This window comes from Chamaea fasciata, unplaced genomic scaffold (genome assembly GCF_029207755.1).
Source record: "Chamaea fasciata isolate MVZ Bird 193981 ecotype frontalis unplaced genomic scaffold, bChaFas1.0.hap1 SCAF_1, whole genome shotgun sequence".
Lineage (NCBI taxonomy): Eukaryota > Metazoa > Chordata > Aves > Passeriformes > Sylviidae > Chamaea > Chamaea fasciata.
The window spans coordinates 120,085,800-120,098,601 of record NW_027094086.1 but is presented as its reverse complement, the minus strand read 5'-3'; the positions used below and the strand labels follow the sequence as shown (position 1 = coordinate 120,098,601).

The 12,802-nt window shown below is 43.2% G+C and overlaps 1 protein-coding gene across 2 annotated transcripts in view; it reads left to right on the top strand.

The window, feature by feature from the left end:
- Positions 1-1,031: 1,031 nt before the first annotated feature.
- Positions 1,032-12,802, top strand: part of SNX10 (sorting nexin 10) — a 34,052-nt gene continuing 22,281 nt past the window's right edge. Inside the window, exon 1 of one of the 2 annotated variants that reach the window (XM_066195437.1) lies at positions 1,032-1,102. The gene's annotated coding sequence lies outside the window, so the exon portion shown is untranslated. Of the gene's footprint in view, positions 1,103-7,117; positions 7,159-12,802 lie in introns of those variants that run through there. The other variant, XM_066195447.1, reaches the window with a different exon arrangement.

Sequence of the window (12,802 nt, the reverse complement as noted above, 5' to 3'; positions counted from 1 at the left end):
TAAGATCCACTAAGGATTCTTATCAGTACTGAGATAAGACCATTCCAGCTCTTCAGAAAAAGAAACCCTTACCCCTTCTCATTGCAACAGAAAATTAACTCTTTTTCTTCCACTCTCATCAGTGGATATTTTCCAAGGCGCTTTCATTTATTAGTGTTAAATTTCAGCACAAAAGAAAAGCCTCAACAGCAAGAGACAAGCACTGTCACAGATAAATTATCTCCCCCATCTTCCCAAGTTCTCTTTCAGAAGACAGATGCCAAAACCCTGGAATCCAAGGTTTCAAAGTTGTGGCATAAACACTACTATGAAAACAATCTCCAAGTGATGGCACACAACATTAATCATGTATTTCAAATCCCTTTTGAAATTTTAACACCTAGCCAGTGAGTAAACAAAAGTACTAGAACATTGATTTCCTGAGAAACCAAGTAAAGCTGAGAATAAATCTTCAGGAGATCTTTTATTCACCTTTTAAAAAACAGTTAATTGGATTTATCAATCACAGAACAATAGAACCATTTAGGCTGGAAAACACCTAAGATAATCAAATTCAACCTTTGACGTATCACCACCTTGTCAACTAGACCATAACATTAACTCCTGTGTCCAGTCATTTATTGTAAAACTCCAGGGATGATTTTAATTTATTTTTTCCCCCCTTCTTAACTAAAAGGCTTCTAAAAAACTCCCAGTAAACCTGGGACTTTTCCCAATAAACCTGTAGTTTTTCAGTCTGAGCAAGATGTGTACTTAGGGTGCAATCTCATAAAGCACAAGGGGCGCCTACAACTGAGGTGTTACACGCTGTAAACACCAAAGAGCGCAACTCAACCAAGGTGACTCGATCACGGGACGCAGATTTAATCAGGATGCGGATCCGGACACCTCCATCCCCGATCCACTCCACAGCCGCGGTCCCAGGGCTCAGCCTCCTCCCCCTCCCGAGCGACTGGGACGGACAAACCCCGGTTGGAGGAAAGCCGCTCTCGGCACCTCTGGGTCTCCAGGGCCGGGCGGGGCGGGGAGCGCGGCCCCGCCCGCTCTCGGTGACGCGCCGGCTTCTCCCGGCTCTGGGCGGCGGCGGGAGCGGCGCCGGCGGGTGAGCTGTGCGGGAACGGGAACGGGATCGGGAGCAGGAGCAGGATGGGGGGCTGTCAGACCATCCGGACAGCTGGGTGCCGCCGGAGCGGCCGCGGCGGGGCCGGCGGGGCGGGCTGCCGGGGCTGTGTGTGCGGAGCCGGGAGCGAGGGGCGGCCCCCGGGCTGCGGGGCACGGAGGGCGCTGCCGGGCTCGGCGGCACCGGCCGCGCTTCAGGGGCGGCTCGGGAAGCCCTGGCCCAGCAGCCAGCCCTGTCGCCTGGCTGCCCCGGCGGCGGCGCTCGGCTCCTCCCGGCCCTTTGGAGTGTGTTCTTCCCGCTGATCTTTGACAGAGGGCTCCGCCGCGGTTTACGGCGCAGTAAATGACTGCCCTCAGCAATGATTAACGCCCCGCAGGGAGAAGATTTACTACTAATCTTGTTTTGGTCCACTCCTCTTTGTTTTGCTATAGCAAATCCATCGCCTTTGGCAACTGTGATCTAAAGATCACAGGGATGTGCAAAAGCTCTGTGTGTGTACATATACATATTGTGGCTGTTGTGTATATACATTACATCATGTGCAATATACATATACTGTACAAATATATGATGTATATCATAGCATGCTTTCATATTAAATGCATTATATTCGATGTACTGTTCTGTTAGTCAGGAGACTGCTTATGTTATTTTTAAATTCTGTGTTATCTAAGTTAAGCTGCGTGAGAAATTCTTAGGTACGTATGGAGACAGCCTATGAAAACACAGTATGCAATTAAAACTAACTGATCTATAAAGCAAAGGAAGTTCCAGTGTCTGAGGGTTGCTGGGTTTGCCCCTGGTCATGGTCTGGAGTTGGGCACTAAAGCACGGGGACAGCTGCCGGTGCTTTTCCTTGAGGTGCCTGTGTTTGCTGCTCATCTCATACTTGCTGGGATCACACCCCTGGAGACACAGTCAGCATCAAATCAGGACAACCGGCTGGGTGTTTTCACAGCCCTTAAAGGATATGGCAGTTCTAAGTAAATATTGCATAATTCTGCTCGCGGTGTCCAGGGGATAAAGGCAGATGGAAATGTGGAGCCAAGGATCAGGGTCTGGCTCATTCGGTGTGTTTGAGGTACCCACCTGGCGCGTGCTCCCATCACCCATGACCCAAGGGAAACTGCAGCTGGAGTTTCATTGCCCTCTCTGCTTCTCATATTGAAATAGCTCAAGTGAAGGGAAAGGTTTTCTTATTTGTGCTAGAGACAACTGAAACTGAAAGTATTTCAAGGCAGGGCTTTCCTGAATGATGCAATACTGGACTTCCTTCAGAAAAGTGGTAATACCAATGTTTCTTTGTGTGGAAGATGCAAATAATAATTATGTCTGACTCAGGCTAGAGTGTTATTTATGGTGCTTAACTTGAAATCCAGAAATCTCTTGTTTATAATGTATATTTTATGTTGAATCTAAGGAGTATTTGCCTTTTAATGAATTTAAAGATCTTGCATTGAGATACCATGGTTGTACTTCGTTGAAATACTTGAACCTTTATTATAGATATGATGATTTTAAATTTTATTGGGAAAATGATTATACTTAATTATTTTTTTAAAGGAGGGAAATATTTGGAAAATATTGCCACTAAGGATTTGTGCTCTTCTACCATTGCAAAACAGCTGTGCTTTTCAGCATTAACTCCTGAATGAAGAACAGCTATTCTGGACGTTAGCCAGCCCTGGTGTAGCTGCTTGAGCTCATTCTGTGGTCTCTGCATGCCCACAGTGTAGAGATGCTTTTAGCATAGGTGCAGCATACAGGTTGCACGTGAGTGGTGCCCTGCTGTGCCGAGGCTCCGAGTGTCCTGAGATTTCCCTTCCCAAGCCCTGTGCCATACTGAGCAAAAACTACTGAAGATTTGGGTCAAACTGAGTAATTCTCAGGCATAAGAACAAGTGGAGCACTGAATCAAACCATCAGCTGGCAAACGTGAAGTGACCCCTTGGTGGACTGTCATGGTTGGGCCGGGACTGGTGACGTGACCTGTGCAAGGCAGTTTAGTGCTACGCTGAAGGGATGAGGAGCAGAACATCATAAGGGTGAAGGATCTGTTCACAGAAATTTTAGATCCATTGTGCTGCTGCACATGGATCTCTTACAGCATAGCTTTTTCCACCCAGACACAGGCCATAGCAGTCATCAGTTTGAACATACCTGGCTAAGCAATCCTAGAGCACCTTTCCTTGATGCTTCCCTCCTTCCTTCTCCTGGCAGCTTATTGCCCCTGCCACAGAGCAGCTTTGCCTTTGGCCTGCTGGGCTGAGCCTGCTGATCAGGCACTTGCTTCAGAGTGGTGTTCCCCTCTGCCCACCCTTCTCCTGGGGCATGAGAGATACTGTCAAGGGTACCAATGCAGAAGTTGGGGACTTTCTGACCATAAAGGGTGTTGACTCAGTCTTGTGGCCTCATTTTAGTCAATTTTTGCTCAGTATGTTTCCTAATTGCCATCATTTTAGGCAACTGCAACCTTCTCTGCTTTTATCATGCAATTTTATAATTTCTCCATGTGAAAGAAGAGCATGTTTAAATCAACCTGCTTCTCTGGCAGGTTGATTTAAAAAGAAAATGTGAACAAAAAACAAACAACCCTAAAAGAGCAAAACCCACACTATGATAAATCACAAAGCAAAAAGGTTGTGTGCATTTATTCAGCAGCATGGACTGCTGAGGCTGTTTCTTGCTTCCTGGGAGTAGGTAGGTAGTATAAGACAGGTGACAACTTTGGTATATCTCTGCAATGTGTCACACCAGTCCTATTTCCATGTATGTGGTGTGCAGTATGCATAAAGTTTTGGCTTTTGTAAACAGGGAAGTAAAAGAGATCTCGATAATTTAGGATATTGTGGTTTTTCTTTCTTCTCATTAAACATTTTGCATATTTTTGTTACCTAAAAAAAAAAAACTCTCAGCAATTTTTTTTGTTCTTCCGATAAAAATACAAAGAAAAAAGCACAGCTGTGTGTCCTACAGGAATTTCCCAACTTCTTGGTAAAATAAGTCTTGGAAGAGAGAAGCTAATCATGCTTCATGTCTACAGGGAGCTACATGCACAAGTTTGCTGTGTAGTGTTTGGCTCTGGATCTTTGTATCATTGCTTGCTAAATCTCTACACAGAACTTAAGAATAGAAACAACTTTTGTAAGCAATCTTCTTCCGCAGCAGGAAGGGGAAAAAAAGAAACCCAGAAGAATCCTTGATTAGTATGTTTACAAAACATTCATGTTTTGTATATAGACGTTGAAAGACAGGAGGGCAAAAATAAAAAGCTTGTCATGCCACTTCATCGGTGGCTGCAGGTGTGACCTCTCCACCCACAGAAAGGGGACTGCCATCACGATTTCCTTGTTGGCAGAAGCTCCAACTAATCACACGCTTGGTCAACAGCTCTCCGTGCTGTTAAAATCAGGCGTCTGTGGGAGGGAAAGAAGAAGCAGAGAGACTGCAAAGACAGCATGGAGCTGAAACCACTTGCAGCAGCCCTGGCACAGACAAACTCATGGTGGGAGATGTTGTAGAAGGAGCGGGATCTTCTGAGGAATCCGTCTGCAGTGCATAGCACCAAAGTGCTGCCTGTGCAGCATCCAGCAGTCTGGGCATGGGTCTGATGTATGTGCCTGGTGCCTTTCAAGGTGACTGTCTAGAGGGACCCAAAACACTTGTCATGCTGGCGCATGACCTACAGTTGATCCACCCTCTTCTTGAGCAGCAGCTGAAGAGTTAAGTAGGACACCTTGTGAGCAACTCACAAAGACACTGAACATATAAGTTTAGCTGCCTTAATCCTACTTGCCCAGATTTCTGTAGACCAGGCAGAACAGTGGGAGTTTTAATGGAACATAATACAATGATGAAATCACAAATGGTTCTGCAGTTCCCACAGTGTTCCTCCAGGGATCCTCTTTCAACTTCGAGAAATTCAAACTAGTATTTTTCTTCTTGAGGCCTAATCAGCCCTTAAATGTCCTCAGGGCTCCTGGTTTCAGTTTCCTTTCTGGCTTTGTTGGGCCTGTTCTAGACAGAGAAAGGAGCCCACACTGTCTGCCAGCCTTTGTGCTGGCCCTCGACTTGCTCCCTAGTGCACTTACTCCTTCAGTACTTAGGGGACAGAGACAAATAACAAACATACTACGTTCTTGCTTGTTTTCTTCTGCTTTGCTGAAAGTCTGCGTTAAACAGGGTGTCTCTGGATCCATGCCGTGCAGGTGTTGCTCAAGGTGTCCACAGTGTACTAGCACTGCACATTGTCCCTCTGGCACCTCAGCATAACTTATGTCAAACTGTCTCCCAGTATGGCAGGTGAATTCATCAATAGATATGAACCTTGAAAAAACTATTACAAAAAGCATCATTCTGTGGGCCCAGCCCAAAAGGAAGTACTTGATTGGATTGAAGGGAGTTTCTCTTTGCTCCAGCATCTTCGTGTGCCTGGTGCTACAGATTGTCATAGAGCTGAGGGGCAGGATGAACACCAGCAAGTTCCGTTTGTTTTAGAACAGGTAAACCAGCCATAATTTCGTTATGGGTCTTCTCTCTTGTGCATAAAAAGAGGAAGCAATTTACCCTCCATGCCTGGTTGTTTTTTTTTTTTTTGTGGTGTGAATGAATTCCTGTTTCCTGATATTGAAAGGATTCATGGCGTAAGAAAATTACTTCTTCCTTTCGCTTTCTTCTCTACCAGAGATGTCCAGGAAGATGCACTCACTTGTAGCTAAAACTATGTTTCAAAGCCAAATGTTCTACTCCTGTAATAAAGCATCTATTTTACTGTAGAATTGACAATGAGTAATTTACCATGACCTCTGTTTGTGTGCTACCCACGCATCCTTCAAGTTCCTGTTCCTCCTTTCCCTCAGGGAGGCCCTAGCTGCTCACCTACCTTGCTTCTTGTGTACAGCAGCAGTCACCAGGTTATAAGTTTTGCCTTCTAATAGTCACATTGTTTTAATTGTGTAATGGTGATGTGTGGTTTTAAATTAGTCATAACTTTAGCTTCTGTTTTAATGAGGTCTTCAGTTGTCTTCCCAGAGGGGAAGGCTTTGTTTTCTCAAGAGCAGTGTGTCTTTCTCCAGAAGAAATTAATTTCTGCTAATGACGTGTGAAAAGGTGAGGTGGCAGTGGAGGTGTTGGGGAGTGATTGTGGGGAGAAGGGACATATCTGCAAGTCTCAGGCACTGAAGAACATCTTGATAATGCCAGAGCCTATGACGTGCCAGGCACTCATGTATAAATAGTCACGTTGGCACGTAGTGTCATTGCAATCATGCTTTGAGAACAGCTGAGTCTAACAGCCATGTCTCTCCTGCACAGCCCAAAGACACCCTCACATGTCTTCAGACATGTGAAATAATAAGACTGGTGTTTAATGGCTGAGACACGAGTTGTTGTGCTCCCCAAGGATTTAGGACTACATGGCATTTGGTAGATCTGTCTGGCCACTGGGTGCAGGTATGATTGGTTGGAACTGGAGAGGCAGGAAGGCAGATCACTCATTCCAGATGAGAGAAAGCCCTTTGTCTCCCCCTGTCCATTCAGATGAAGATCAATCACAGAATATGCCGAGTTGGAAGATCTCTTTGGCCTGCTGGCTGGGAAAAAGATGTCAACAGTAGGTATGTAATCCAGTGCTAAACCTTAGAGTAGAAAAACAAGATCCTCTCCCAGCTGAGGTCTTTTTTTGTGAGCTTTCCATTGCTGAATTGCAGGGCTTTAATGCAAACTGTGGTAGGTTGGTGTTAATAGTCCAGGTCACCCTGCAAAGAAAGCATCTTGATTTTCTTAGGAAAACTATCTATCAGTATTTGCACCAAACCTTGTAACTAATGCAAGATAACTGTAAAGATAATTTGGGGTCCTGTGGACTATCTTTAAGAAAACATAAGGCAATCTTCAGGCTTCAGTCAGACTGGGAGAACAATATCCTGTACTATGGCATATATGCATAAGCAATGGTTTTCTTTCAAAAAAGGATTCTTTCATTTTCTCCAGGGTCACAGAATCACAGGTTTCCAGAGTCACAGAACCTTTGGACCAAGGCAAGTTGTACACATTAAATATCTTTTCTTAGCATAATAGGTTTGCTTGAAAAAATAAAGCTTTGGGGCTTAACTGTGTAGACACTAGCTGACACTCCAGAATTATTTTGACCACTTGAGGATCACCAGAGCTTCTATCATTCCAGCCTTGGGTGGTAAGTGACTTGTTCTAGACATCTGAAATAGAAGTTTGTTAGCAGCGTGGAAAAACCATAAGTGGGTTTGTGTCTTTCACTAGATTTCTAGCAAAGCTTAATTCTAAGGAGTGCTGTCTTTTCTCCATAAGCTTGGCTAAGCTAGGTAACTTTCCAACCTTGAATAGCTTTATTCTCTCCTTAATGCAGATGAAATTCTGGATTTCAATGGACAGTTAATAACTAGCTTTTACAATCACAATTGGTTTTAGTCTAGATGACTGAAACCTCTAACCATTCTCCTTCCTATTCTCCTGCTGGAACAATAGTACAGACCCTGTCAAGGACAGCACTATCTTTACAGAGTGCTTTCTGAGTATGTAGAACACTTGCTGTGCATAATGTGGTGCAGGATTTGAAACTCACCTATAAAGAGGAAATGCATCCTCAGTATTGGTTGTTTACGTCTCCAGTGGTGCTCAGTCACCTAATTGTGTCAGTTCTGCAGGAAAGTGACAGGCAGTGAGGAGTAGGCTGGATACCTACAGTGGGGCTTTCCTCCATGGGCTTCCAGCTGCAGGGGGTGTGTGGTAACTGGTATCTTCTGCTCCTGCTTCCTCTGGGCTGTTGGTTTCATTGAGGTGCCGTGATTGTTGTGGTTTTCTTCTGAGATCTGCACAAAGCCCTGGGCAGAAAAGCCACTGCCCGTGCAACATCACTGTGTTTCTACAAACCAGGAGAGCTGGTGAGGATCTCTTGGTGGTTATCAGATCCTACCAGCCGTGTGATGGATATTTAGTATGGATTTAGCTGAGTATTACTTCTAATACGTCCATACATAATGTGTAGGTTTCAGCTGGTTTGGTTAAAGGTGTGGTTATATCAATTGACACTTGTTCTGTTTTAAGACTGGATTGTGCTTTTTTTGGACTGAAATAAATATATTTCAGTGAACTTGGAATAAGCTTTATTTAACATAAACCAGTTTCCTCTCGATCCACTGTTTTCCCGTAGGTTTGCTATACAGGTCTGTGCATTCTGCTCATTTTGGCAGCACCTTCTCTGTGAGAGTGAAATCTTTCTCCTACTGAAGGCAGAAGTTGTTTTTCAGACCACTTAGTGTTCTACTTGAATTCATTGTTGGAAAAATATCACATGGGTTTGGGCACTGTGAAAGCAAGCTGTGAGCCGTACTTGTCCTGCAGGCATTGTTTTCCTCCTTTGCTTCTCTTATCCCTTTATCTTGAACAGTGTTCCAGGCTGACCAGCAACTTCTTTGACTCGGCTGTGATGGCAGAGCAGTCAAACCCAAGTGTTGCTTTTCTTCTTTCCCTCCCATTTTTTTGTATTTGCTATGCCTCCTGCTGTTCTCTCACAACTTGGTAAAGAAGTTTACCACATCACAGATAAGACTCATGTGCCAGGAGTTGGCCAAAAGCTGATGGCAGTCTTAAAAAGTCAGGGTACAGCAGTGGGGTGAAAAAAACCAAAATCACATCTTAATGCTCAGTAGGCACAAAATAAATGAGAAGTATAAAATCCAGGTATATAGATGAATTACTGATTTTTGGCTTGTTTTTCTTACTGGTCAGTCTCATGAAAAGTTTCTCCTGCCAAATGCTGTTTGTTTCTCAGAATTGCCTGTTTTAGTAATAAGTAGCACTAATTTTTTTTCAAAATACTGTTTTCGTGCCACTGGCACAGTCTAGAAGGATAACAAAGACTGTTGAAAAAGTGAACTGCCCAGTCAAATTTCACTATTAATACATTCTTAAATGGTTCATTTGATGGTTGATTAGCTGACAAACTAGTGCAATATGTGGATGCAGCTACACAAATGTGACAACAGTAAGATTTTGTGTCAATGATGGGCCATCTGATGCATTCTTCAGGGGAAGAGAGCCAGAAGAGGGAATTGCCATAGTGTGATCAGACTGGACGTCTGATCCAGCTGCGCTGTTGTAATGATCTGTCATGGGCTTGGTCAACTTAAAAGACACAAGAGACAACAGTGTGAAGAGAGTTGATCAAAATGCTTTGTGGGCACACTGTATTGACTGCAATATTTCCTATCTTACCCACTGTTTCGAGCTGCAGTTATACAGACTGCTTAGGATCAGTCTGTCTCAGGATGTTACTGCTTAGCTGTTCATTTTATTTTTTACTGTATCTGTGCTGGGTCTTCCCCAGCCATCTCCCCAGACACGTGTCATGAGACTGGGATTTCTAATTCTGTGGTTTCGGCCAAAACTATAACTTTTGCTTTATTTTCCTCTCTGGGCACAAGGCCAAACACTAACACTTCCTGAATTGGAGCAGGTAGCACATCACAAAAATAGATATTTTGATAGTGTAAGGAAATCCGCAGCAGGAAGAAAGCCAAGCTAAAACATGCCGTGCTAAGTAACAGCAATTCAAGCAGCAGACCAAAATTAAAAGATAAACAGTGTCATAAATTAAAAGATTTTGAAATAAGCAAAAAATGAGAAATTTCTGGCACATAAGATTCAAAGTGTCCAGGGAAGGGTCAGGTGATGGCAGCCTCTGCATTTAGAGACAGAGAAGGAAATGTAGCAACAAGACTGCATCGTATTTGCTGACTTTTGCTCTGCTTACTCAGCAGCAAAGATACAGCTTCCATCAGCCCCTCTTTCCCTGTGATGAGTAAAAATTAATTATTACAGAGATACCTTGAGAAATATACTATTTTTAAGGCAACTTAACTTGATTTAATGCAATGAAGTACTTAATTCCTGAGAAAAACATGGATTTTTGACAGAAAGACATATACATTCTCTGAACCTTCAGAAGCAGCGTTTAATATTTTTCTTAGGAATTTAATCTGTGCTCTGAAATGCTGAGAATTTATTCTCTCTTTACAACCCCTACCTTGTTCGTTTCTAAAAGTAGCAGCTGTCTGATGTGTTGTTTGTAACTTGCATCATGTCAGAAATACCAAGGGTGGCTTATCTGTGCTGGATCACCTCCTGAGATCTGTGTGTGGTTTGTGAGTGCACAGTGTGTACATCTTCACTCATCCCTTCTGCAACTGAACGGAACTGTCACTTGCAAAGTATACAGTGCTATGCAGCAAGTGGTTTAGCCTGAAAATCACTTGCTTCTTTCCCTCCTCAGAGGTAGTTTCAGTGCCAGTGGTGTGCCTGTTCTGTGTAAGTATCAGTAAGAACCGTAGTGCCTTATCCAGTGCTTTCCATGTTGAGTACAGCTGAAAAGATGGTTGAATTTTCCAGCTTGCCAAAGTTGCTGTTTCTTCTGAAATTGATTTCTCCTAGCTCAAGGGATCTGAAAAGGTCTCTGGAGCAAGCTCGCTTCCTGAAACTTTACTTTGAAGGTCACCAATGCTTCCTTCAAAGACTGCCTTATCTCTTTGTCAGCCTTCTGAAAATGTCCTAGCAACAAAACCTGTGATTATGTGTGCCACAAAAGCACTTTGCGTAGTTTCATCTGCATCTTATGCAGTGTAAGAATTGGAAAGAGAGCAAAGGCAGGCTCACGTGGCAAATCAGCTTTACAGGCTGTCTGGAAAACACAGGAGCTTGAGCTGCAGGAAAGTTTTGAGTGGTTCCCTGGTTGTCTGCAGAAGCAGTGCCATGTATTAGCGCTGAGTAACAAATTATTACCATGACCAGCTCTGGCATTAACTGTTCTTTAGGTGACTTGACCCACAATTACTGTTCTGTAGTTGTTGCCTAAAATCCCAAGATGCCAGTGTTAGCATTACCAGTAGTTCCTGTTATGAGTAAACCAAAGTAACAGTTGCTCTGAGATCACCAATCCACTGAAACTTGAGAATATCCATGAAGTCCTTTGGTTGTGTGTATGTGTGCAATTTGAACCTGAAAAACAAAAAATAAACAAAACCCCCTTCCCCCAAAACCAACCCAACCACAACAACAAAGAGAGGAATGGGGAAACATCTGATGCTCTCTCCTACTCTGAGATTTCTTAGTACTTCTTCCTTGTTTAGGCTTTTAGAGGTTTCAAAAAGGCTTGGCACATAAGTCATGCTGCTGTCCAGCAATACGGTATTAACTTGAAGCAATTCAAACTGTGGTATAATACCACTGTAATTGGAAATCTGTGACCCACATCTGACACTGTAATCCTTGTGATGTATTTATTTTGGAGGGTAGAGGGAAATTAGTGTTTTTCATTAACTCTTTGATTCTCAAGTTCCTCTGAAACAAATGAAAATTTCTTATATATTGTCTTTTTTTCTTCTTCTTTTTTTTATTGATCCAGATTCGTTCTTCTGGTAAAATAAGTCTTACTAGCCAGGAAGATTGCAGGACAAGGGAATGGCTGACTGGGGAGACACGCTAATGTAATGGTTAAAGAGAAGCTGTCTTATATCTCGTGGCCATAAACAAGTGTTTAGAAACCAAATGGAGTGAAATTCCATAGGAAGGAGTAGTTAACTAAGCATCTTGGCAACAGTGCCTGGGAATTTCAAGTGCAGCCACAAAGGCATGATATTTGGCAGTGCTTTTCTGCATTGCATTGTGGTGGAAGGGAAGGTGTGTGAATTCTGTCAGTGGTTTGGAAAGCTCTTGTTCTTTTAAAAGCAGCTTACACAGCGTGCTTGTTTTTTTCGCTCAGCACTGAAGTGATTCTGCTCCTACTGTGATAGAACACTGATGAAGCAGGCACCTTGACCCTGGGAAGTGAGAAGGATTTGCTCAAGGGGTACTTCTTTTTGTTGATTTCACTAAGCAAGCTGCAGACTCCTGACTGTGGTGTAGAGATAAGATGAAAATGCTGATGTTTCATACTCTTTTCACTTGTGAACAACAGATCCTTATAGTAATTTGCTGAGGGAGGGTGAGGCAAATAACAGTCAGGATAGATGAAAGGAGGAACATGCTCTGTGACCTGCACAGTCTGGAGTTTCAGTCCTCACCATGGACAGTTCATGGACAGTGAGGAACAGAAGTGAATTCATGACTCTGATCAGTACAGTTGGGTTGACCCCAGGTGTCAAGGTGGAACAAGTGAAGTAGAAGGCATTAGCTTACGCTGCGTTTGAGTTACTCTGGATTGACTGAAAGTCCTTGCCTGAGAAACAGCATTTGAATAAGATTTTTCCCATCAACAAGAGCAGTAGTTCTGCAATAGCCATGTACCTGATTGCTGTAAATGCCAAGCTGTGTTTGGATGTGGTCAGTTTAGCAACACAGAATGGTGTGTTTTTATAGGTTTAGGGTTTTTTTGTTGTGGTTTTTTTTTTTTTTTTTTTTTTTTTTAACTCTGCAGAGCTTCTCTTACTTATTCTTCCCATTCCTTCTCCTTCTACCATCACCCCTGCCATGTGTATTTTCCTTACAAATCCACATAGATCACTTGCCTTTCAGGAACATAGTATGGCCCGTGCATATTGGCCTTTTTTTTTTGACAGTGAACTTCATGTATGGATGCAGCTGAACTTTCTACAGGCTGTAAATGAAAATTTTTATGACTTTGTTTGAATCTTAAGGTCAGCAAAACATAAA